A 27,276-nucleotide genomic window follows, 5' to 3' on the forward strand; every position below is an offset into this window, starting at 1 on the left:
TGCTCTTAGAGCAATACTTATAAAATTTGGCCTTGTTTTATGCTTTCACAATTCTTCCTGAGGGATTGAGAAGAGGTTCGAGGGAAGGAGACATCTGTGCTACCTTTTGAGGTATGAGCAAGTTGTTCACCAAATAGAAACAAAGGGCCCAAGGCCAAGAGGAAAGCACGTGCAAACACACAGGCGTGTGAGACGGGGTGACCAATAACACACTTGCGGTAGCTGAAGCACAGAATGTGACTGGCAAGGGTTGGCAGGAGACACTTCTAGAACCGAGGCAAGGTCAGATGATGGCAGAGTAGAGGTGTGCCCAGGGAAGGATTTTACCCACAGGCCATGGGAGAGGGTGAGCGGGAAGGCAGAGGCCAGCTGGGAAGCTGGAGGAGAAATGCCTGCCCTAAAGCAGAGATGGGGGATCGCAGAAGCCCAGGCAGACCAGGGAGAAAACTAGTAGGCGAGTGTCTTCCACTCAGTTCCCCTCACAAAACGATTCCCCTTCATTTCCTCCTAACAAGGCTGTGCATGTATTTGTGCCTAGAAATAAAATTAATTGGGAAATCAAACCAACACGTTCTTATTGTCCCAGGCATTGTCAGAGGCCATTCTGACTTCCTCCTAAAAGTAGACCCAACTAACCCTCTGTGTTGCTTCACAAGTTACTTCTGAGTGTCAGGCACAGATGCCAGGCAAAGGAACAGGTGCCATTCTGTCCAGCGGACCCAAGGCAGGAGGCTGAGTGGACGAGGAGGAAGAAGAAGAAAGCCTCACACGAGGGGAACAAGGAGGATATAAGGTAAGACAGGGCTGGTCCCTTCTCTAGCAGGAGGTCATGATCTTGGAGGAGAGAAGAGGCTGTGCTAAAGTCCCATTCAAGACTGGCTTCCCAGCAGGATGAGAAATGGGGCTCCATTAAACCAAAAGGAAGGGAGTTGGTGGGAGACATTAGGACCTACTCACAACGGCTTTAAATGGAAATATGAGAGCAAGGGAGGAATTGAGAAGTGCAGAGCATGTGTTGGGCAAACAAGTGTGTCCAAGATATGGGCACCCCAGAAGGGCAGGGGCTCCGGAATCACAGGGGAAGCCACGGGAAGGAGATCAGTCTGGCCAGCCCTCCCAGCCTCCAGGGGCCCTGGAGCCAAGGCAGGAAATGAGCTGCAGCACTGGGGCAGGAGCCCGGGAGGAGATCGCAGGGCTGCAGAGAGGGCTGCCTGGCAGAAGTTCACGGATGAGCCAGAGAGGGAGGCAATGCAAAAGGAGGCCGCTGTGGAAGATTCTGCACAGCCCTCAAGGATGGCAAACTCAAAAGCCCTGGGGTGCGCACGCTGCCAAGGTTAACAGGGAATGGAGAGGACTGTGGCTCTGTAGGGCGCACATCAACGCTCGCAAATGTCTCTCTTTCTCTTTTTTGGTGGCCAAACATTTCTGCATGTCTGCAGAGCCACTGATCTGCAACCCTGACGGGCTCTCTCCATCACCCAGCTGCCGGGACGCTTCCTCTGTGTCTTATACACACACACACCCGGCGCTGCTTCGCCCGCTGCCCCAATCTGGTTTGCATGTCTGTTTCCTGTGTCGACCACAACCTCGCAGACGGCCGAAAGGGTACCTTATTCATCTTCTCCACCCCGTCCCGGGCATGGCAGACAGTGGACACAGAGTCGACACGTGTCCTCTGCTCCACACGTCAGCTACAACTCTCCTTTTACACCAAGCAAAACGCCTGATGGATTCTCACTCTGACTCACCAACAGTGTGACCCATAGTTGAGGGAACCAAAGAGGTAAATGACCACCTGGAGTTTAATTCCAACCAAGGAAGAGCGGTTTGATGCAGTGGGTAGGAGCCAAACAATGGAAGAATGATACCATATTGTCCTGAGTGAAGATCTGAAGAAAGAGAGATTCCAAGACCTTGGAAAAGCACGTAGGAGGCAAGTAGCCAGGAGCTCGGAGTAGTCCCAGGCAGCAGAGACGAGAGACCAACCGAGATGGGTGGAGAAGGCAAGATATGGGGGGTCGGCCTACGTGGAGTATGGCGCGAGGGGAACCTGCCAGAGAAAGGAGGAGCATGAGGGGAGGGGGCTGTGAGGGGCACGGAGGCCCTTCCCATGGGCGTGTGGTGCACTCAACAGGGGACAGACTTCCCATCGTGGATCACTCCCCCCATCTGTGAAATGAGCGGAATCCCTGAGGTCTCTCCAAGCACAGACTGGCTATGGAGCCACAAGAGAGCCTGGACACCCTGGGAGCACCATCCACCGCCCTGACACCCCTGTCGAAGTGAGACCACAAGAGCCTCGCTCTCCTCACCCGTGTGAACCGAGGGTGCTGCAGTGTCTGCCCCGTCGGAGCCCCCAGGCCCACCTGAGCCGAAAGCTCCATGGATGTGAAAAGAAAAGAGTGTGTACTGAATCAGCCCGGGGCAAGCAACATTCTCGTAGACGCTTAAACCCTACACAATCCTCACACACATACTCCCATCCTCCCAGCATTCCTGTCCTCCTCTGCGATGACTTCCCAGATTCCTGTAGCAGCTCCACCTCCCCATCTCTCATGCTTCTGCAGCTCTTTGGTGCTCCCCCATAATACGAACACCACGCAGGTCTCGGGTATTTCATAACCATGAAGTGTCTTCCCACAGACAAGTACTTTCATTCTTAATCCAGACAGAATGGAGGACATCAGCATAATCACCATCATCACTCCCATTTTACAGATAAGGAAACTGAGGCTTGTGGGAGACCTCATCTTTATCTTCCCCAGGACCACCCCCACTTCTAGCCAGGCCTCTCCCAGCTCCTGGACCAATCATGAAAGACAGAGCAATCAAACCCAGTACCTCTCTAATCTAATCTATTTGCTGCTAAATAAGCCCAGAAACCAAGGTGCCAAGGTCAATCCTGGGTTCTAATCACTGCACTGTCTTTCATCCTGTGCTGGTCCAGAGTGCAGAACCATGAGTGCACCTCCAGGCCCTAGTCCAAAGCAGATGCCATGACTCTGGCCATGCTCCAATGCTGGCACCCACATCACTTCAACCAGCCCTCCCTGCCAGTCCTGGGGGCTCTCCACTGGTGGGGGTCCCTGACATGGGAGTGAGGACATCTCTTCTGGGTTGCAGGCAAGCCACTCTCTGGGCTGGCTGGCCCAGTCCACCAACACTGGACCACCCCCAGGCCTGCTGCCCCTTCCAACACCAAGCCTCACGTCACCCAGCTCCTTCTACTGGCCTCTTCCTCAATAAGAAGCATTCCCCATCAACCTGCAACTTGCACCTGGTAGACAGATTTCCACCTTTTCCCAATTTCTGTCCTTTTTCTTGCTCATTATGCTCTTCTATTATATAAACTAAGTCTACCTGCTACAAATTATAGCTCAGAGAGGTCAAGTGACTTGCCCAAGACCACACAGCTAGTAAGTGGCAAAGCTGGGACTTGAACTCAGCTCTCCTAATTCCAAGCCATGTGTTTGTTCCACTACTTCCCACTTCCTCTCAATTGTAGAGTTCAGGAAGCCACCTATGCATGAGAAGGTAGGGACCACATCTTACCATCTTTAGTAATAATGATGGCAACAAAAGCTACCATTCACATAGTGAAGGCCGGGTACATGCTCAGCACTCTACCTACAGTCCTAGGAGGTGCTACTGTTCTCATTTTCAGATGAGAAAATGAAAAAGTAATTTACTCAAGGTCAGACTAGTTGACGCCCATGCTTTCAGACTACCACAGTGCTACACCACCTCGGGTCCAAGTGCAATTCCCAGTGCACAGCAGTAGCCAAAAATGTGGATTAACTGAATAAGAATATGTAGGTGGAGACAACTAAATGGAAGGCCATGAAAAATAAATCTGTGACCAGATCAGGCAAAGCTGGTGAAACCAAACCATCACCCTGCAGTAGAACTAAAAATAATATTGTTCCTGGACAGTCTCTGGTGACAGTATGGAAATGACTTCAAACCAGGATTCGTGGTTTCCACTCCAGCCTCGCTCCTGACAGCTGTGTGACTCTAGGCAAGTCCTTTCCACATACCTCTGCATCTCATTTCCCCATCTATAAAAAACCAACAGACCAGCAGTTGGACTAGGTCAGTGGTTCTCATCAGCACTGGCACAACCCGTGAGCTTGTCGGAAGTACAAATTCATGATCTACTGCATCAGAAGCTCTGGGATGGGGTCCAGCAAACCCTCCAGGATGACTCTAGTGCTCCTTTGAGTCTGAGAACCATGACACTAGATGACCTTCGGATCCTTTCATCCCTAACCACCCAGAACCTTAAGCGTCCGCAGTTCAGCATCATCAAAGTCCTCCCAATTTTGCCACTCTGATTTCGATCTGACGTGAACTTCAGTCAGCTGGCTCTCTCATCTGGCCGTGTCTGACACCTCCTCCTGTGACTAATACAGAAGGCCCCAAGAAACAGACAGTTAACTCCACTGCACTTCTTTTTCCATTTACCACCTCAGCAGTATGCATCCTGTCACTATATTAAAAAAATAAGAGTAGAGACATTAGCAAGGAAGCCCAACCATGAGCACTGTGGCATCCTGGCACCATCTTTAAAAAAACTGGGATGAGGACTTATTCCTAAGGAAATCAGTAAGGGACTGCCAGATACCCTGGTGCCTTTCTAAGCCCAGTGATCTCTCTTTACTACCAAGCTAGCTGAAGGAATGAGAGAGCATTTGTTTTGTACACCAATAACACAAGTAGATGAAACAAAACATTTCTTCCTTGGTCCTTCTGTGTCAAAAGAAAAAAAAAAAATTCCAGATAAACCTTACAAGAATAAAAACATATCCCAAAGAATACTCTATTCTCTATGCAGACTATCAACAAATGGACTATTCACTGCTTCAACCCTGAAGTAGTGCCTGAAAGTCTATTGTGGAATGAATGAATGAATGAATGAATGAATAAAAGTGCACCTTCTCAGTACTGATACTGGGAGGATGTAGAGATTAGCAACTCAAAATCCTACTCGAAAGGAACTAAGTTTAAGAGTAGTATGGGCAATGTCAAACCTGTCCATCCATCCATCCATCCATCCATCCATCCATCCATCCATGCATCCGTCCATCCATCAACAAGCGTTTGCTATATGTCTGCCAGATTCCAGATGATTGGGAACGAATGTCCTAAAGAAGTTAAAGACCCCAAACAAGACAGGAACACAGATAACCACAATAGAAGGTAAAAAGTGCTCAGTGCCCTGCATGCAGTCCAGATAAAGGGCCATGGAAGATCAGAAGATGAAGGGATTATTTCCTGCTTAGGGGCAAAGGGTGGAAATCAAGGCCTGTTTCATGGAGGAAGTGCTGGCTTTGAAGATCAATTTGGATTCAAACAGGTGATGATGGCAGAAAACAGCAACCCAGACTGAGAAAACGTTATTGATGAAGCAAGAGTGAGGGAAAGTAATGGAGGTTAGGTTCTAAAAGTCAGTTGGTCTCATTCAACACAACCATAAATGGCCGGATAAAAAGGATATATGTGAAGACAATAAAAAGTTCAGTGGTTGCCAGGTTTTGGGGAGAGAGGTAGGTATGAATAGGCAGATGACAGGATTTTTAGGGCAGTGAAATAATCTGTATGATATAATGATGGATACATGTCATTATACATTTGTCCAAACACACAGAACGTACCACATTGAGAGTAAACCCTAATGTAAACTATGGACTCTGGGTGATAATGATGTACCAACGTGGGTTCACCAATGGCAACAAACATACCACTCTGGTAGGAGATGTTGATAATGGGGGAGGCTCTGCATGTGTGGAGGGCAGGAGGCATGTGAGAAATCTCTGTTCCTTCCTCTCACTTTTGCTGTGAGTCTAAAACTACTCTTAACAAGTAAAGTCTTTAAAATTTAAAAAATCTTTTAAAGATATACAAAGGGTTTACTTCTCCAGGATTTTGCCACTGCCTGGACTGCCTTCAGCTTCTCCACCCGGCCTCCCCGCTGGAGATGGCCTCCCTCCATCTCTCCTGGCACTGAGCACGACGCCGGACACGTGCTCGCCTCATCCTGCTTCCCGCCTCCTGTGCCGTCTCGGCCGCCACAACCTTGTCTTCCTCCTGGGTACCAGTGCCTGCCGCAGGCTTAACTGTACTTACTATGCCATGTCGTTACACTACTGTTTTCTGTAATTTATAAAACACATACTGCCCACGAGTTTGTATTTTTAATTCCTATAAGAAGTTTTGGGATCCAATTTGTGTGAAAGTCAGACTGCAACATAATGTTGTATTATATGATAAAATCCTCCAAGAATAAAAGCAGACAGTATATACCCCACTTATCAGCAACTCAAACACTGGTTCCATTTCTGAGTGTCTCAGATTTCCTTATGAATGACTAGTTTTGGTTTTGTATCAATTTGTCCCCATCTTCTTGAAATCAGTTCTAATGATAAAGTTTCCTAATTTTCAAAGCTTCTTTTTTTCAAACATTTACTGAGAACCTACTACGTTTCAGGCTATACTAAAAGTAAGCATCTTGGCTCATGTAACTTTCACAAGGTAAATGGTGGTACTTTGTGAGTATTAAGTACTGTGAGGTATCACTGACCGCTGAACACACTTTACAGATAAGAACAACTGAGGCATATAGTGGAAGAGCCTGGATCCAAACCCAGATCTTCCAGACTCCCTGACTGTTGCTCACTCATCCATTCAACAACAGAGACAAGATCGGGATATTTCCATGATCCTTTTTTGACCTTCTCTGGGCTTCCAGTTTCACGCAGCATCATCACTCCCCATTCAGGGGCCTCAGTCTCCTCCCATGAAAACAAGGAGACTGGATTATGGTGATACTTAAGCCCTGACACTTAAGCCCGGCTTTACCAGAGCCTCTTCAAATAGAAAAAGCAGGGAAGGGCAAGAAAGGCGGGTACGTCCTGCCCCATTTCATCCACAGCTGCTCCAGTTTATTCCTTCAGCATTACTTGTTGTAATAGGCTTTTCTATAAAGAATCCCTCCCTAACTATTAAAAAAAAAATGAAAGTTTTAGAGCCACTCTAGGCAAGGGAGATATCAACTAAATGCAATGTGGTACCCTGGGTTGTATCCTGCAAAAAAGAAAGAGGACATTACTGGAAAAACTGGTGAAATCTAAATAGTCTATAGTTTAGTTAATAGCCATGTACCAACGTCAGTTTCTTAGTTTTGACAAATGTACCATGCTAATGTAAGATGTCAAAAATGAGAGAAATTGAGTAAGGGGTGTATGGAAATTCTCTGTACAATCTTTACAACTATTCTGTAAACCTAAAACTATTCCAAAATGAAGTTTATTTAAAAAGGCAAAAAACAAAAACAAAAAAACAAGAAAAAAGAACCCACAAAACCTCATTCATCTCTAATATCTTTTCCAAATCACAATTTGCTGACTTTATAAGGCTAGCACATAATAATAGCAGCCAATATTTAATGGATATTTGGCATGTGTCAGGCTCTGTTCTAAAGGCTTGACATAGTTCACTTGATCCTCACAACAAGGAGATGGGTAATTTTCTTATTCCCATTCTGTGGATAAGGCAACAAAATCCTAAAGAGACTGAGTAACAAGTCAAAGTAGTAATGGTAGAGCCAGGATGCAGCCTAGCTCCAAAGGCCATGCTCTTAAAGCGCTACACAGATCAAAGCTTTCAAAATGTTTCTGGATTTTTTTCAAGTAGGCCTATATAACTGGGAAAACCCAAAGAACTAATCACAAAGACCAAGAGGTGAGGGTTATGTTTAATACAAAGAAGAGGAAGCCAAAGGATTCTCAAGGTAAATTCCTAACTTTGGAAAATCTTTCCTGGAGCAGAACCAAACCTCACTGCCATTACCAATGGCGACTCCACATGTGAATGACATCTCTGGGCCTGTGTTGTGTCTTGTGCTCCCTGACACATCATTCTTGATGATTTGCACTACCAGCCCATGTTATGGCCTGTGGTGTGTCACTTGCCAGGCTGCCTGCTGACATTTTCATCCCTAAAGTGTCTGTCCAGGTAGATGGTGAAATGAAACATGCAGGCTGCCTTTTCAAGGTCTGCAAAACAAGCTTCAGCTTTCCAAGTGATTAGTTTTCCTAGATGCTTAAGAGTCCATGCCGAGGACCTATCAGTGCATCGCCCAGTTCTAGAAAGCAAAAAACCTTCCTCTCCAATGTACAATGTTCCTCACTCACTGTGCTTTCCATCCAGTGTCAACGAGACGTCAGAAAGCTTCTCACTGCCACTGTGGGCTCCCTCCAGGCAAGACTGTTCTCATTCATTGAAGAGTATTTGTTCAATAGAGAAACAGTTCTGAAGAACAGATAGTCTCCTGAAAAGATCTGCAGCTGGCCAGGACCGCCATTCCCCAATCTGCCCCACCACGGTAGTCATTTGTCTTTAGAAGGTTCCAGAGTGGACATCCTCCATGGGCAGAGCCAGAAGGGAAAAAGGAATCTAAGGCGAGGCTGGCTATCCAGTTGGGCAACAGGAGAGGAACATTTACAGCAGGGAGAGTGTTGGCAAAGAATAGGTAAGCTTGAGTGGCAGAGGAGAAGGAGGTATGACTAAAAAGTAACAGGCAATATAAGGAAAATGAATCCAGTTGGAGGCTGGGCATAGGAGAACCACACCTCCCATGTATGGACATAGAGCTCTGCCCATTGCCCATTTCCAGGCTCCAAAATACGTCTCATCAAACAGCCCAGACTGACTCCAGCAAATGTTGAATTAGCAAATGCTAACACTCAACATGTTTAGTTGAAAGGACCCTGAGAGCACACTGAGCCTACACCTAACATTTCACAGATGGATAAACTGAGGCTCAGACAGGGGAAAAACTCGTGCCCAGAAACAGAACCCAGATTTCCCCATTCCTTTGCCTGTGCTCCCTTCCGTACAGACATGGTTAACAAGGTGGGTACTGAAAGAACCCAAACTGAGGGCAAATCTCCCCTGCTATGGAGGACCAGATCTGTAGATTATCCTCTACTTCATCCAGCATGTTCCATCTGCTGGTTGCTCCTAGAGAGGAGAAAATTCGTAGCACTATTTCAAGTGAAGTAAATGACTTGTCAGGAAGAATATAAAGGGTAGCTTGCCTCGGATGGAGAGGATGATACAGATGGATAAGAATGAAAAATGCAGACACAGGTGACTCATCAGAAGAAGGGATGCTAGGTTGGAACGAAAGGTGGAGAGTGTGGGATGTGATGAGGCAAATGGAAACCGGACCTGCCAGACTGAAGCTGTCAATGAAGAAGCAGAGACGCCTCTTCACAAGGCAGAGGCTCTGCCCCAGACGGTGTCAGGATGCCTTACAGAAGGGATCACTCCCGCAGATGGGCAGTCACTCGGTGGAACAAGGCCTAAAGAGCAAACAGTTCTGCACCAAAAAATCTGCCGCCTCTTACCTCTCCAGATTTAGGCTATAACAAAAATTGGTCTAAGTTGTATCCATACGCTGGGGTGTCCCAACCAAATCAGCCATGTCAGAATTTCACAATTGTTCTGTTCCCGATGACTCTTCAGCAATCCTCCGGGCCTCTCCACTTACACAAACTGTGTCTCTCTCACAAGCCCAACTCTCCTCTATGAGGAAAGTTTGCTCTGATTTCACACCTTCAACCCCAGCCAAAAGTCCCTATGTCTGAAATCACCCACTTTTTTCTGCACACCTTTCATACAAATTAGAACTTCCAACCCTGTATGGGTTACTAGGGTGCATGCCTGAGTACCCCTGCTAGGCTGAGATGCTGAGAGACAGGAACCATGGCTCACAGTGGCTTTTCCCAAAGCACATTGGAAGACTAAGACCAAGAAGCATCCGGGGGCGGGGTGAAGGTTGGTGATGCAGAGAGTCTAGGATCTAAAACTTTGAGAACAAACCTCCTGGGAAGTCACAATGCACATCAGTCTCCTAAAGATTCAGAAAAGTCCCACATTAAAGATACCCATTTAATTTTGTTTAACCTGCCAAACTTTCTTGGCTACAAGACCTTTTCTCATAGAACACTAAGGGACCTCAGAGCTTCTACAGGAGCACCTTATCCAATATTTCCACTACTGCTCGTCTCATACTAGACTACATGTCTTCCTTAACAGCAAGGACCTTGTCTAAATCATCATGGTATCTCTGACACCCAGCAGAGTGTCTTACAAGCTGTAGGCCAAAAAATATGTGTTCAATGAATGCACTAAATCCAGTCCTCTCATTTCTAAGATGAGAAAATAAAACCAAGTATGTCAACATGACCTCCTCTGTATCTTCCTAAGTGTTCAAAAGAATGTCTTACACAGAGAATGTGTTCAACAATTCTTGAAGAATGGAATGCAACGGAATGCAATGGAGTGGAATGCAATGGAATGGAACAGAAAAATTTCTCAGCTGCGCCCCAAGCCTCCTACCTCTTCTCCTCCTCCTTCACCCAAGTTGGGTGTCAAGCAGATGAAAATGAAGATGACAAATCAGAAGAGGAAAGCCAAGGGAAAACCAAAGGCCCTTTGGGGTGGGAGGTGGGGAAATGGTGTTTGCAAACTGATGGGGATAAACAAGACCTGTTTGTATCTAATTTAGACTTCATAAGATAGTTTGCTGAATGTTAATTAATACTCAGTGGTTGTTACCAACTGTGGTGATTAACGTAATTTTGAATTAAATAAGCAATAAATGCTTAACTGAAGTTCTATTAAATTTTACCCAGCAAGTAAGGTATATGAGGCTCTTAATTGACTTTAAACAAGATAGTTATGGCAAGTTAGTTGAATTTTTATTACCTGAAGATAACTGCCTTATTAAAACTAAATTGACTACTTTATTTGATAGAGAAATATGTCACCTTCTTCCCATTTACCAAAAACATGTCCAAAAAGGTTCACAGTTGGTCTAAATGGCTTAGATGGGGTAATTTTGTTTTCTAGTCCTATTTTAATAATAAGTATGCTGGGGACTTCTCTGGTGGTCCAGTGGTTAAGACTTCGCCTTCCAATGCAGGGGGTGCAGGTTCGATCCCTAGTCGGGGAGCTAAGATCCCACATGCCTCACGGCCAAAAAACCAAAACATAAAACAGAAGCAATATTGTAACAAATTCAATAAAGACTTTAAAAATGGTCCACATCGAAAAAAATGTTTAAAAAAATAAATAATAATAAGTGTGCTCATTTAAGAATGAATGTAAATGTAAGAGGCAAAGAGCTCTAGGAAGGAGTTATATATGAGACTGAAGAACCGGGTGATCATATTTTCTAAATCAAAAATCCGGACTCTGCTTTCTCAATGTAGATACAGTTCGGAGGTGTTGTCTAGATATCACAATTCTGCAATTTCCAGGATATTTCCAAGGCTTAAAAGGCTACTGATACAAAACATACGAAATCACAATTACTGTTCAAAGAAATGGTTGGCTCTGCTACTGAACAAGCTGAATGACTTTGGTAATTAATCTCTTTTTTCTAGATCTCAGCCACCACACATATTACATGAGGAGGTTGGAGTGGAGATCACTGACTTTACTCACTTATTTTTTTCTTTGTGGTATGCATAGCCCCTGGAAGAGTGTCTGGCACATAGCAGGTGGTCAATAAACATTGAGTGACTGAATGAATGAATACATAAACTAAAGTTTAGGCAACTCAAAACACTAAACATTTTTAGCCCTTTCATATGAACCTTCTCCAGCCCAGACCATTTTTAAATATTGCCATTTGAGAATTCACGCACGGGGACACACATACTCTAAACCACTTCTCAGGATATTTTTTCAGTAATTAAAGGAATGCAAATTGAAACAATAATGAAATATGATTTCCTACATATTAATTTAGCAGTAATTAAAGGAATGCAAATTGAAACAATAATGAAATATGATTTCCTACATATTAATTTAGCAGAGACAAATGTAAAGTTATAAAATTAAATTCTAGGGAAGACATGGGGAAACCTGTAGATTCACCCATTGCTAATGACTCTGCAAATTAGTACAGTCTTTCTGGAGGCTGAATAGCAGCCAGCACGAAAAGTAACAGAACTATTCAGTACTTTGTGCCTATAATTCTCCTTTGAAAGAACTTAAAACTTATTTAGCCAGCTGATAAACATGTATTTAAGGTCTACCTGCTATGGGTCATACTCTATGGGGAAATACAAGGGAAAGGATCTTGGCTGTCTTATCATCTGGTGGGTGACAAGAGAGAAAAGAGGGAAGAGATAGCATTTTTCAGCAGATCACATGGCAGGTTTCAGTGCTTTCCTACCCTGACCACAGAATCCCTTCCACAATGACATTACATGGAAGGCACTATTATCCTCTTTCACAGACGACCAGCTGGAGGTTCACAGAGGCTAAGTAACCAGTATGATTATATAACTATCAAGATACAGTGCCGTGATTTGAACCCAAACCTGTCTGACTCTCCAGCCATACGTGCATTTTCTCCTACATCCCTGAGGAGATAAGATACATAGTCACATAACCACAAAACATAAGGGACAAAATGGTAACCAGTGTGCGGGAAAGTGGAAGTGCCAAAGAAATCACTGTCTTCAGGAAATAATTTAGAAGGACGTAAAAGCTATTTATTTGTCCACTGATGTTTACAAGGCATGTTTTAACATATTGAATTGTATTAAATTTCTTTAAAAACTAAAAACTATCCTAGTGTCCACATGGCTAATGTCAATTTCAACAAATCTTTAGTTATATAAAAGATAAATATAGGGCTTCCCTGGTGGCGCAGTGGTTAAGAGTCCGCCTGCCAATGTAGGGCACACGGGTTCGAGCCCTGGTCTGGGAAGATCCCACATGCCGCGAAGCAACTAAGCCCACGTGCCGCATGACTACTGAAGCTTGAGCGCCTAGAGCCCAAGCTCCGCAACAAGAGAAGCCACCGCAATGAGAAGCCTGCGCACCGCAACGAAAAGTAGCCCCCGCTCGCCGCAACCAGAGAAAAGCCTGAGCGCAGCAACGAAGACCCAACGCAGCCAAAAATAAATAAATAAATAAAATAAAATACATTTATAAAAAAGATAAAGACCAGGCCAAAAGAAGAAAGAGCTTTTCTTGTAATAATATTAAGTGGAAGTAAACATTGTACACAAACAGAGAAGTGGACATGCCCTTTGGGGGGGTTAAGGTCAGGGTTATGGTCCCCTAAAAGATCAGAGAGAGGTATTCAGGTAAAAGAGTTTTGGTGGGAGCTTTTCTGGTGTTTTTTTTTTTTTTTTTTTAATGAAGTTGAGTAAATGTATTCTAAATGAGTTCTTTCTCATGGTCTTTTGATAACAGATTAATTAATGTTTAGAGGAGCTCAATTAGGTTTTTTTATTACTAAAGATATTCTTAAAACTCAAGTTGTCATTTATTACTTCATTTATATTATTCTTTCACATGTTCATTCAGCAAGCACTGATTAAATCCTTACCTTATATCAGGATCCACAATGGATTTAAGGTTATCAATAGGAATAAAGCTAGAGCCTGTCTCGGGGATCTGTGCAGGCTGGGAATAGGAGGAATCTAAAATTGTGCAAATAAAAACCTCAAGTTGAAGTCCTGGTTCAACATCCGGCTAGCTGGGGCCCTGAGCAAGTCATTGAATCTTTCTCAGCCTCACGTTCTTGATAGTAAAACTTGAACAATAATAATAACTGCTCACAGGACTATTGTGAGGATTTACCTGTAATTTGTAGGAAAACACATGATTAACTGTAAAGCACTATAAAAATGCCGATTGGTCGAAAGCATCATTAACTGTATGGTGGATTCCATTTTGATCAGGATCATGCAGGCTGGCCTAGGTCACAAAGGTCTCCCTGGGGAGTATTAACTTACTGTCCCCCAAATGGTTATTCCCTCACGACTCTGCATGAACTATGGCCCACCATTCTTAGTGCCTAATCATCCATTTTTAACTCTCTCTGCCTTTTGTCCAATTTGGCTAAAATCATCCTGAGGAGCCAAATGGATAGAGGAACCCCAGGTAAGGCTGTTATAAGTATCTTCTCCAAGGAAGGAAGGAAGGGAAGGAGGGAAGGAGGTAGGAAGGAATGAATTAAAAAAAAAGAGTCAGGGTTAATAGACCTCAAAGATGTTCTAGACCAAGTCTTCAACCATTGCCTGAGTTTTCACTGTAACATCCCAATCAGCCACTGCTTGAATATCTCCAGTGATCACAGATTCAATAACTCGAGAAAGAGCCAATTTCATTCAGAGTTAAGAGATTCCATGGAATTCTTAAAAGATAAAAAGTGATGGAGATCTTCCTCTTGACAAACGGCTATCTCAGCAACTAGGCACCTGTTACCCTGGGCAGAGGATGGATCACCTGGGGGTTATGATGGAGCCAGGGCTGTGGACTCTGTATGTGTTACCCGCTCAGGGCCTGGGCTTCCTCTTGTTTAAATGAGGAGATTGGGTGACCTCTATACCACCTGTGAACGGTCCCTCATAGCCAATGCCTCAACCTCATTTCAGCTTCCATTTATCTGGTGCCTGGACTACAGCAGCACATCTCACCATCTCCAGTACCAGGCCCCTCCAACCATCTGTAACCCATCACTTTTCTAAAGCACAGATCCAATCATCTCCCTTCCCTACGTGATGCTCCTTTCACAGCGCAGTCTCAAGTCCTCAGTCAGCAATCAAGACCTTTGTCAATCCGCGTCCCAGCCCACCCCTGCACCCTCATTTCCATGGCCTCTCTACTCCGCAGCCCATCCCCAATGACTCCAGTTTTCCAAGGTGCCATGCACTTTCTCACCTGTTCGTGTTATTTCCCTTGCTCAATGACCCCCCTCCTCCTCTAGCCCACTAGACAAATCCCCACTCATCCTTCAAGGCCCAATCAAATGATAGTCTTTTTATCTGTGAAGTTTCCCCAGGGTCCCTAGAGTTAGTCGCCATTCAATTAGAGTCACCAGATATTTTTTCCATATACTTTTACATCCTCTCTTGATTATTTAAATGACCTCTGGAGGCAGGGATGGCACAGCATTCATGTTTCCAGCCCCCAAGCCCAGACTAGAGTTTCACTCATTCATTCACAGGTACACCTGGCACCTGGTGTGGAATGAATGAACACACAAACATATCAGATCGATGGACAGATGTATCTGGAGGGTCCTGTCCAGCTGTCATTACTGGAACCCTCATAGTCTCCTTTGAAGTGAAGCTGCTGCAGCCAAGAAGAGAAGTCCAGTTTGGAAACAACCAGACTACAGGAAAGCTGACCTGCCTTTCACCTCATTCTAAGAAAAGGTGCCGCTTACCCTCCAGGTCACTTCAGAATTTGCCTTTCTCATGAAATCAGGGCACACCCTGCCCTCTGGGTGGCAACTCCCTCCTCCAGTTCCTGAAAATGATTCATTTTCATATCAAACAAGACAGAAGCTCTAGGTGCCAACTAAGTTTTTTTTATTTCTGTTTTTTTTTTTTCTTCCTGGGAACTAAACAAGAACCATATTCTTTGAAAACTCATTAGAAGAATAAGTATAAGTTACTCTGGTGACCTCTTGGCACAGAACTTGGTACCGCATTAAGCTGCCATAGTTACAGTTAAAGATTTTTATCAAGATGAGCCATCGGCTAGAAAATAATAGATTTAAAAACCCAGCTAAATTACACACATGGGGACTTCCCTGGTGGTCCAGTAGTTAGGACTCTGCGCTTCCACTGCAGAGGGCCCAGGTTCAATCCCTGGTCGGGGAACTACGATCCCACGCGTGGTGTGGCCAGAAATAAATATATAAAATACACACATGGACAGAGATTCAATCTTATTTCTTAACTATAAGTAGCCAGAGCAATTTAGCTGCCCCATCACACCCTGGACTAAGCCTTCCTGTCCTTCCATGTTTAATCTAAGGCCCAGCCCTTCCAACAAGCTTCCGCGCACGTTCCAGAGAACTCAATAAGCCCTCCATCCATACCGCTCTCCTGGCGTTTTTTTATATTCTAAACAGGTACTAACACATTTTTATCAACCTAATAAACTCTAACTGCCTACAAGCTAGACATTCCCTTCAAACATCCTCAAACTTTACCTTTATAAAAGTAGTTCACTGGGCTTCCCTGGTGGCGCAGTGGTTGAGAATCTGCCTGCCAATGCAGGGGACACGGGTTCGAGCCCTGGTCTGGGAGGATCCCACATGCCGCGGAGCAACTGGGCCCGTGAGCCACAACTACTGAGCCTGCGCGTCTGGAGCCTGTGCTCCGCAACGAGAGAGGCCGCGATAGTGAGAGGCCCGCGCACCGCGATGAAGAGTGGCCCCCGCTTGCCACAACTAGAGAAAGCCCTCGCACAGAAACGAAGACCCAACACAGCCAAAAATAAATAAATAAATAAATAAATTTATTTAAAAAAAGTAGTTCACTGAACAAACATTTCTTGAGCACCTAGCATCTCCTCTGACAAAAGCAGTAGACATTCGTTGACATTTTACTTTAGTCCTGGTCTTATACATATTACTTATACCAGCGGTCCCCAACCTTTTTGGCACCAGGGACTGGTTTCCTGGAAGACAATTTTTACACGGACGGGGCGGGGGGGGGGGGGGCGGTGTTGGTTCAGGCGGTAACGTGAGCGATGGGGAGCCGCTGATGAAGCTTCACTCCCTGGCCCGTCGCTCACCTCCCGCTGTGGGCCCGGTTTCTAAGAGGCGGCTGACCGGTACCGGTCCACGGCCCGGGCATTGGGGACCCCTGACTTACACAACCTCACTCAGTACTAACAAGTAGGGTGACCTCCAATCAGAATACCTCTGAGAGTGGAAGGGGACGCTCTATATACTACACCAGGACACAGGCATAAACCAGGGCTGTCCTGGCAAAACCAGAAAGTATGGTCCCTCTACCTCTGCATCAAGTACTGTTGCTACAGCCATTTTTACAGACAAGGAAACCGACACTAACATTAAAGACAGGATTCCCTTAACGCCCAAAAAGCGGTCTCCTGAAAATGCCAAGGAATTCGCACTACACACGCCCACGGCCATCTTCTCCGAAGCTGCTGGTTGATGGCCTGAGTGACTAAGGAATGCCGACCACGGCTGCAGCGGAAAAAGTGCCCATTGTGGGGATGGAATGAGGCCAAAGCACACTTCTTGAAGGACACTGAAACAACTCTGCCCTGTCCTGACCCTCTTGCTTACCTGCCCCGTGAAAGGTTCCCATACAAGTTTCTGAGGAAGGCCTGGAACCACCCCCTCAGCACCAGCTTTCCATGGGAACTACAGGGGGCTTCGATGGGAGGTCGAGAAAGAAGCAACGACTGCAGTAGAAGCAGAGCACAAACACAGCGCAAACCAAACCCCAGAGAGGCCCCGCCCCCCGCCTGCCTCTTTCCAGCCTCTGCAACCAGAGGAGCTGCCACCATGTCCGCGCGCCTGCAATGGCTGGTCGTCCGGAACTGCTCCAGCTTCTTGATCAAGAGGAACAAGCAGACGTACAGCACCAAACCCAGTAACCTAAAGGCCCGCAACTCCTTCCGCCACAACGGGCTCATTCACCGCAAGACTGTGGGTGTGAAGCCGGCGGCAGATAGCAAAGGGGTCGTGGTAGTGATGAAGCGGTGATCCGGCCCGCGAAAGCCAGCCACCTATGTGCGGACCACCATCAACAAGAACGCGCGGGCCACCCTCAGCAGCATCCGGCACGTGATCCAAAAGAACAAGCACCGCACGGATTGGCGCCTGGCCGCCACCTGCAGAGCCAGCGCCATCCTGCGCTGCCAGAAGCCCGTGACGGTGAAGAGGAAGCAGACCTGCCCACCAAGAGCTCCTGAATGACCCCCTTCCCCAAAACAATAAAGATGTCAGCCGATTTTTCTCAAATGAAAATAAATTTAAAAAATTAAAAAACCAAGAGAGAGTTGGAGGATCACAACGGAGAAGAAGAAACACTGGACAGCCATTCACTGGTGACAAACCATCCCTCTGCACAGCCTGGAAATGCCTGTGAACGTCTGTGGCACTCGCCCCACTTCGCAAAGTGACTGTTGTCAACAGTGATGCCCTCATGAATAAGAAGTCTAAAAATGAGTAAGTCAGTACACCAGGTCGCCCGTGACCACCCCAGGGAGCACCCTCCGTGAAGTCGCACGGCTAAGACTTGAACTTGGAGCTGCCTGGGTCTAAATCCCACAATCTCCTCTAGAAGGACAAGGTGCCATTCCTGTGGGCTAGACACCTTGCTGGGCAGCAAGAATTAGCCACGTGTACCCACTGCATGGCCACGTAGCACACTATACGACCGTGTATAAAGCACTGTCAGGGAAATGTCTGGTTCTCACAGACGCATTGGGATAGATCATATGATCTATAATCGAAGTAACTGAGGCTCAGGAATGTTCTGGAACTTGCTTAAGATCACAGGGCTAATGTGTGGCTCAAACACAGGTCTTTGTTTTCTTACACCAAAAACCCAGTTGTTGATGGTACTGCTGAAATGATAGCATCTGAAGCCCAGGTCCTCAGGGCTCTGGGGTCTCCAACCAGATTCTCAGGTGCCTTCCAAACTCACAGACAGGGGCAGCTAATGCTACCAATTAGCACAACATGAAATAATAACAGTTTCTCACCTGTATATAGGGCTTGCTAAGGACTTTCACATCAATTATCTCCTGCTCACCAGCAGAAGTGAAGTTAGGAGCAAGACAGGAGCTTTAGAGCTGGGAGTCTGATTCTCACTCTACCACTTAAGCGCCGCAGGGGAAGTTCCTTCACCCCTGAACAAGATTGATCCTGCTGACCCATCTCTTGGATGGCAATTGGGAGCTAAGTAATAAAAACAACGGTAAAATGCATTCGCCACATAAAAAGTGCTACAAAGGCTATGAAACGCTAATGGGTTCTATGAGATGGGTTGTGATGGGCAGATTTTAAGACGGAAAGAAAAAACAGCAGGATCTACCCTGTAAGGGATCTAATGCTGGCAACCTGAAAACCTTTAGGCAAGCAAAAATAAGTAAAAATAAAAGGGGAATGAGGGTGGGGGCCGCCACAGGCAAGGAACCTTAAAGTTATCATGCGGAAGCTTGGTTCCGGCAAACAAGCGACAGGAATAAATAGCAGAAAAAGAAAGAAACCCCCAAAGCACTCCTAGACTGAAACTGAACGTTCTTAATCACTTTGTTTTCAAAGTGCAAAGAACAAGGTTCAAGCCCGCTAACAATGATCTCCAAGTAATAGTCCCTCCCAAATTCTCCCAAGCAAAGCCCCTGGGCGTGGGGTGGGGAAGGAATGTGTCCAGCCAGGCTCAGCAGAGAGAAGAGGGCAGGAAATGGAGTAAGGGCCACACCCAACTCCAGCTCAGCAGACAAGGGTGTGACTGAGCACTTCCGTCCTTTCCCTGGGGCCTCGGTTTCCTCACCAGCAAAAGGAGGAATCAGGTCACTCTGGCCACCAAGGCCCCAGCCCACAATTCTAAGGCATGAACTGGCTGCCAGCCTGCTGCTTCCACTGCCTACAAGCTTTGGTGCCGATAAAATAGTTTTTCCAGTCAAGGCTGATAAGCTGGCAAATAATTGGAAGGACAAGAATAGGAACTAAGCTGCCTGATAAGATTCTAACAGTAAACAACTTTTTCCCTCTCTACTCTGCTGACCTGGTGCAGGCCGGTGTTTCCTGACCTGGAACATTTCAGCAGCCTCCTAAGCGGTGTCCCCGCCTCTGGCCCAGAACTGCGATCACTCCGCCACCAGAGTTCTCTGAAACACAGACCCAACGACACCCTCCTTTGCTCAAAAAGTAACAAAAGCTCTCCTGCTCCCTACCCACCACCACCGCTGCCATCATCCTTAGCTCAAGCTGCCAGCCCTTTACCCTCTAATCCTCCCTGGCCAGCCCCATCTTTATCAGTGATCTCCAAACACACCCCCCAAACACTCTTAGGCCTCAGGCTTGTGCCTATATATCAAGGTCTCTCTGCCCAGAAAGCTCTTCCACCTCTGTCCACCATAAGAACCCCTACTCACCCTTCAAAACCCAACCCAATGTCTTCTTCTCCATGATCATTTTTTCCTGTTCTTCCAGGTAGTCAGTCAGCCGTTTCTTACTGCTCCCATTATTTCTTTGTTCATCAGTCTAGTAGGGCCTTCCCATGTTCTATTTCAGTCTGTCTCCTAGGCTGGAATGAAGATCCTTGAAGACAGAGCCTTAGCTGTCTTTGTAAGATCAGTTTCCAGCATTTCTGTCTGGCATGGGGTAATCACTCAGGACCCGAATGATGTGCTGAACTGAACACAAGAGACAGAGATGCATGTGATCACACATATAAGTGGGGTATAAGGGGGCTAAGAGTCTGGGAATGGCTTCATGGCACAAGGTGGGTTTTCGCCTTGAACTTAAAAAATCATAGGTTTAAATGTACAATAGATAGCTAGTGGGAAGCAGCCGCATAGCACAGGGAGATCAGCTCCGTGCTTTGTGACCACCTAGAGGGGTGGGATGGGGAGGGTGGGAGGGAGGGAGATGCAAGAGGGAAGAGATATGGGAACATATGTATATGTATAACTGATTCACTTTGTTATAAAGCAGAAACTAACACACCATTGTAAAGCAATTATACTTCAATAAAGATGTTAAAAAAAAAAAAAAATCATAGGTTTACAACACGCAGAGAGGCCTGGAACTCCAGGTAGAGAAAACAGCATAAGCAAAGGCATGGACATGAAAACAGCAGAATGTTCAAAGACAACACAACCACCTGGCTGTGAGGGAGAAGGGAAAGCACAGTTTGAATCACACTTACTCTTGGGGTGGCTAGTTAGTTTAGACACTCAGTTCTACACTCCCGCCCCCTAATCTTGACCCTGATGGTGGGACTGCCCAGTACCACCTGTGGCGGCTTCACAGCATCGTGGGGACTCAATCCAGTCCTGGGACCCCACAGGCCCAAACTTCTCAGTCAGTAAAAAGTTCCTTTCCCCCATTATTGCTATCTTGTGGTTGCAGTAAACTAAGCTAATCCCTTTCTTCACCTAACAAACAGTTCCAGAGTGCCTATGCTGTACCAGGCACTCCTCTGGACTGGGGAACATGGCCCTTAACAAAGTAGGCATCCTTGCGAAACTCCTGCCACTTATTTTAAAGTGGAGGGGAGAGCAAAGTCAAGCAAATATATGTGGTGAAGCATGATCCATGCTTACATTGTATCAGTAAATGTTACTCATTCTAAATGAGTAAACAAGCAGTTACTGAACATCTTCAAGGTACCAGAGATGAGAGGTATTCAAAGACGAGAAAGCCAAGGTCTTATTTACTTTGCTGGGTGCCATTCCTAGGATCTGTCTTCTCGCCCCTGAAAATATCTTACCTGTAAGTTATCAAAATGCAAATAACCCACCTGAGGTGGGTAGGTCACAGAAGGGACCTTAGTTGATCCCTCAGAGTCCTGAGCCAGAAAGCCTTCTTGGAGGAAGAGGTCTGCATGACCTAGGGAAGGGCGGGATCCAACAGGAGCTATCTGGCTCGACTCCAGAGAACATTGTCCCAGGAGCCATAGATCAAGGGCAATGACTGAGATCAAGACCCTCCATCACTCCCCTACTTTGTTATCCTATTTCCCCAACTGCCTCTCTGTGGGGTACCTCAAATCCTTATTACTCCAAGAGACTGGGGAGAAGGCAATGTTGGGGGAGGAAGCAGATGTTTGCTAGAGAAGCTCTGTCCTCTCCAGTTAGCTGTGCAGAGAGAAGACACCCAAAGGGAAGAGGGAATGGCAGCATCTCAAGAGAGACCGGGCTGAAGCAGCACCAGTATGGAAGTGAAAAGCCTGCTTGCCCAGGGAAACCCTGGATTATGGTCCTGCTGGGGCCCAAGGAATGGGTACTGAGTTAAATTCTGAGGAAGAACATTGAAAGACAGTGGTGACTTTGTGAAATAAAATTCATATTTTATGGCAAGGCAAGAAAATTTAAACATAAAAATGCTTCCCTGCCCTTTGGCCCCCTCTCTCCCCACACTGAGCATCGCGTATCTGCATTACGATTCGACCAGACCTCCCCCAGTGGCAGGAATACCTGCTCATCCGTCAAGAGCAACTTGCTCCTAGCATCAACCAGACAACGCCTTAATAACATTCCTTCTTGATGTTGTAGGGGTCACATGACCCACCAGGATGATGCTTAGATCTGCATTAAGTAAACTGTTGATAATATCAATACATCATGTGATGTACAGCCCTCTGTCTCAAAAAGCTTATATAACCGTGCCTTGACTTCTAACAGGCAGAACAGTTCTCAGAGCGTTCTGAGATGCTCTTCCCGGGTTATAATGCTCAAATTTGGATCGAATAAAATTTTCCAGTTCTTTTTTAGATTGACTGATTAATTTTCATCGACAATTTTCACTTTTCCTTCTGTGGGCACAGAGAGAGTGGTGAAGATCAGGGAAAGGTTCTAAACTCGGCCATTTCACTTAGTAGTTGTGTAACCTTATGTAACCAAACTCATTTTCTCATCTGCAAAATGAGATTGATAATCATAAAACCTACTTTAATGAATCAGTATGAGAATTATATAAGTACACGGTAAGTACTCAAATTTTTTAAATTATGTTATTATTATTAAGAAAGAAGGATGGAAAGATAAACATTTTCTAGCCTCAATTTTGTGGTTTACCTGCTTCCAAGCATGAATCCCATTAACCCCCTGGCCAGCCACCCACCCTATTTGTAGAAAGTCAGGAGAGGTGAGGTCCTCATCAATGCATCAGTGTCCTTTCCCATTTCTATGACTTGCATTAAGAAGGCACTGCCATTTCCTCCACGCATCCAAGCCATCTAGAGCAGACTCTCACATCACGATTCCATTCCTTCTTCCCTTCCCCACCTCTGCTTCACACACACCTTCAAGCCCGTGGATTTCCACCCAGATAAGCTTCCTGCATGCATCACACCTTTACCTCCCCTTTCCTCGCCTCGACTTCTTCCAGCTGGGTGCTGCCTTCCAATGCCATTATCCAGGAAAAGTCCCCACCCAGCAATGCACACGCTGAGCTAGGACTCCTAATTACTGCCCAGGGTCAAAGTCTCAGCTCCACTCAACCACTTACTAAATATGTTACTCTTCTTCCTGCGGTTAGCATCCCAATACCTAATTCCACAGATGCTTCCAGAGCCCTTGCCCAGCCTTGTTTTCGTGCAAATCTCTAGAGAAGCCTTTAATGGCCCCTATAGCCCACAAGATAAATTTAAATCTACTTAGCAAAGAATGAGAGTCCTCCCTTTTCCCATTTCCCACCACCCTGTTCATGCTGGCCATGCCAAAACCAGCCTCAACCACCATGCTCCTCCTTCCCTACATTTGTCTGCATATGCCTAACAGGTTCAGCCCTTACCTGTTCTTCTTCCACTTGGGCGATTCCTATATAACCCTAAAGACTCTCTTCAGACACTGCTCCCTCTGGTAGCTTCCCTGAGGTGGGATCACCTCAGTGCAGCAGAAACATACCCCTCGAACAGCACCACACACACACACACACACACACGTGCTCCCCAAGAACAGGGACCGTGTCCTCCCCATCTTTGCACTCCCAGGCTAGCCAGTTCCTGCTTCACAGAAGGCAGGCTCCAGAACCTGCATGCTTCATCCACCGCTCCTCTCCTTTCTGTGTAAAAACAGCAGCGTGCTCTGTCCTCTGGTTTTATTATGTTACCTGGCATCTTCTATCTCCCTGCCCATTTTCTATTTAATGCAGCAAATCTCTGGGCTAAGGGATCCTCCCAGTCCTCATGAGTTACATTCTGCCCTTGGTCAAACCACCCCCCCAGAAAAAAAAACCACCATCATTCCAGCATCTTCAGCCATAGTTCTGAAATCAAATTCAATTTGACTCTTCCCATTCCTAATGAACCCATGCTAGTTCCACAGCAGGGTAAAGTCACATATGAACATCAAGAGTCAAAGTTCTAGGCTGTCATTTTGAGCACATTTCTAATTAGCTCTGTGACCTTGGGCAAGAGGTAAAATCGAGATGACAGGATCACCAGGCCCAATGCTCAGGGGATTTTTGAGATTCAAATGGAATATCTGATGGAAAACTTTTATAAAGTGCAAAGCACTGTACATTCATAAAGGGTATGATCAACAAATTTTATCAACTCTTAACCATCAAGGGTAAGATGTACCACTATCAACTTAGAATGAAGAGCCCCTCAACTATGACACATCTGCGATTATAAGACAACCCAATTTCAGTGATATTAAAATGGGAAAAAGTATACTTTTTATATGCCTCAATACATACAATGTACAATTTATATGCCTCAATAAAATAAGGAACCTGCCGTAAAATTTTCATCTTTGCCAATGGCACATAACAGACACTCAGTAATATACGTGGGGTAAATGAGCAACACCCCACCGATAATATTCTTAGGCCAGATTATGGCCTCTCTCACTGGAATAGGCAGCAGAAGGCCTCCCAATGCCAGTTCCTCTCCTCTCACTTGTGTCCCGGCCTGCTCAAAACCCTCGAATGATCACTTCAAGTCATATCCATGCCTGGCATTTTTAAGGACCTTCATAATGAAGCCTCCTTTCCCACCTCCCACTGCCTGGAACTGACTGTCCACTGGTATATGTCACTCGAAGAAGGGTCCTACTCAGTCAGTCCCAATCATAGTAACCAGCTCCACAGCTATTTCTCCTCCTTCTGTCAATCCCCAAAGCCGGCTAGGCCTGCCCGCTGCTTACAAGGAGCATGACCCTGGGCAGCTGCCTGACCCAAAGGCCCCAGGCGTGCACCCCTACCATTCATACAGCTAACCCTGACTACCTATCTCGCATCTAGAGTCTACACTCTAGACTCTGAAGGCCTGGGTGTTGGTGTTGGGGGACTGCCTTGCAAAAATTAAATGCAAGATACACATTCTTGCACCTAGAGACTGTCACACGGAGTGAAGTAAATCAGAAAGAGAAAAACAAATACCGTATATTAACGCATATATGTGGAACCTAGAAAAATGGTACAGGTGAAACGGTTTGCAGGGCAGAAATTGAGACACAGATGTAGAGAACAAATGTATGGATACCAAGGGGGGAAAGCGGCGGGGGGCAGGGGGGGTGGTGGTGTGATGAATTGGGCGATGGGATTGACATGTATACACTGATGTGTATAAAATGGATGACTAATAAGAACCTGCTGTATAAAAAATAAATAAAAATAAAAAGTGTATTCTTATACTGAGATTAAAAAAAAAAAGATACACATTCTTCCTTTTGACTGAGCCTGGTGCAGGCAGAGACCCTGAAAGGAAGAAGGCTGGTCATGGGGTACAGAGAACCCTACTGGAAGTTCTGGCCTCCCACCGGCTACCATTATTCACTGTAGGCTTTAGAACTGGCACCCATCTTCTCTGGGCTTTTATTTATGTTTCCCTATCTGTAAGGGCAGGGAGGGTGAGGATGCAGGGGAGAGGCGAGTGTTAGCTGTTTTCTCTCCTTCCGCTTAAAGGCTTTCTTAAAATGCTCTTGTGCTGGGGGAGGTAAGCCATTGCCAAGTCACTAACACCTTCGTGAGAATGAGTTTTATTGGTAAGCAAGCACTAGAAAAGGGGGAGGAGGTGGCAAGAGAGACGGGATTGGACACAAGGTTAAGCGAGTCTGGTCCTAGAAAAGCAGCTCAAACGTGAACCTAAATTTTTGCATTTTGTGTTGAGGGCGAGCAGACATTGGATCACTGGGAAGGGAAGGGAAGCCACAAAGCTCTTTCAGCTCCCCCAGCACCTCAAAGTCCCAAAGACACCCCTCAGGCCCAATTCCACTGATTATCTCCTGTACCCATGCCTCCCAACCCCGTGCTCCCAGCACAGTAACAGTTGCAGCTCCATCCCCACTCTCCACATTTTATTGAGTCTTCTCTGCTCTGCGGTTGCCTCCCGCACAAGGCCTCGCTCCTTGTGCCTGGCTGGCTTCAGAAAACCCCCCATCCTTCAAAAGCCTCTGATGCTTCCTGAGGAACGAGGAAGCCAAACACTTTTCTCTGAGCTCCTTGAAATTTTACCCTTGCCTTTTCCCCAGCACTTAGCACCTTCCACCTTGGGTCACGTTTGGCTCCTCGGGTTGACTGTGCGCTCCCTGAGGGCAGAGTCAGGGCCCTAAATGCATCTGACCCAACAACCCAGCACAGTGCGGGCTCACAGTGGGCGCTGGAAAACTGCTTGGAGAAAAGGAACTAGGAGTCGGGAGCCATTTATTTTAATTATGGCTCAGCCTCTAGTGAGCGACTTTGGGGAGGCTCTCCTCCTCCCTGGGCCTCAGTTGCCCCAGCTGGAAAATGGGGGAACTTCATGTGAGGGCTCCTAGGCCCCTTCCACTGTGACAACTGTGATTCCGCGAAAGCTCGGAGCTGCTGGGTGTGGCCCCGCCCCCTGGGAGCCCTGAAAAGCCCGGGCAGGGGGCGCGCAGGGAAGGCCTCCACCCGCGCCCAGCCCCTGGTCGACGCTTCCCGAAAAACTCGGGGTCCCCCTACCCCACGCGTGCACCCCATGATCGCGCTGCGGCCGGCACTTCCGCACCGCGGGCCCTGCGGCCCGGCCCGGGCGCGCGCTCGGCGCCCTGCGCCCCGCGCTCCTGCCACCCCGGAGGCGCTCGCGCTCGGGGAGGGCTGGGGGTTCCCGAGGCGCCCGCGGGCGGAGGGTGGGGGGAAGGAAGGAGGATTTGCAACAAATACCTCGGGGAGGAGGCGGCCAGGGCAGCGGCGGCGGCGGCGGCGGCTGGAGGCGGAGGCAGCGGAGAAGGAGGAGGTGCCCAGGCACTCCCCCTCCCATTGTCCCCAGGCCGGGCCCCGCGCCCCGCACCGCGCCCCGCGCCCCCGGCCGCGCAGCCAGCCCTTACCTTGCAGCGCCCGGCTCTCCCCCGCTCGCTAAAGCTACTTATCCCAGGAAAGCTCGCGCAGGGCCCGGGAGCGAACCCACAGACAAAAAGTGAAACTTCGGCAGGGCTGGAGCGGCTGCTGGTTGGTGCCTTTCCCCCTCCTTCCTCCCCACCGTCCCCACCCCCTCCCCTCGGTCTCCCGTGCGGTGCCCTGAGAGCTGCAGGCTGACGTCAGGGGCCTGAATTCCTGACTTTGCCTGCACGCATTTGTCCATGTAAGGTATGGGAAGGCGGGTGCCCGCGGGGCCGCCGCGCCGCGCTCGCCGCCGGGGGAGGGGGCGCCCGCCGCGGGCCGTGGCCTTGCCCCAAGGTGGGCGCGCTGACGACAGTTGATTTCCTGGGAGGAAGGGAAGACGCGGGGATGCGGGGAGACTGCAAAGGAGGAAGGGAAAGGGAGGTGTGGAGGTT

The 27,276-nt window shown here is 47.0% G+C and overlaps 1 protein-coding gene and 1 pseudogene across 6 annotated transcripts in view; one reads left to right on the forward strand and one right to left on the reverse strand.

The window, feature by feature from the left end:
- Positions 1–26,973, reverse strand: part of LPP (LIM domain containing preferred translocation partner in lipoma) — a 693,922-nt gene extending 666,949 nt beyond the window's left edge. For 2 of the 6 annotated variants that reach the window (XM_061194355.1, XM_061194351.1), the window contains exons 1-2: positions 26,830–26,973; positions 19,966–20,226 (exon numbers count right to left, since the gene is read on the reverse strand). The gene's annotated coding sequence lies outside the window, so the exon portion shown is untranslated. Of the gene's footprint in view, positions 1–19,620; positions 19,669–19,965; positions 20,227–26,665; positions 26,695–26,829 lie in introns of those variants that run through there. The other 4 variants (XM_061194353.1, XM_061194348.1, XM_061194349.1 and 1 more) reach the window with 3 other exon arrangements.
- LOC133092993 (large ribosomal subunit protein eL28-like) lies at positions 17,366–17,779 on the forward strand (annotated as a pseudogene).
- Positions 26,974–27,276: the final 303 nt, after the last annotated feature.

This window comes from Eubalaena glacialis, chromosome 6 (genome assembly GCF_028564815.1).
Source record: "Eubalaena glacialis isolate mEubGla1 chromosome 6, mEubGla1.1.hap2.+ XY, whole genome shotgun sequence".
Lineage (NCBI taxonomy): Eukaryota > Metazoa > Chordata > Mammalia > Artiodactyla > Balaenidae > Eubalaena > Eubalaena glacialis.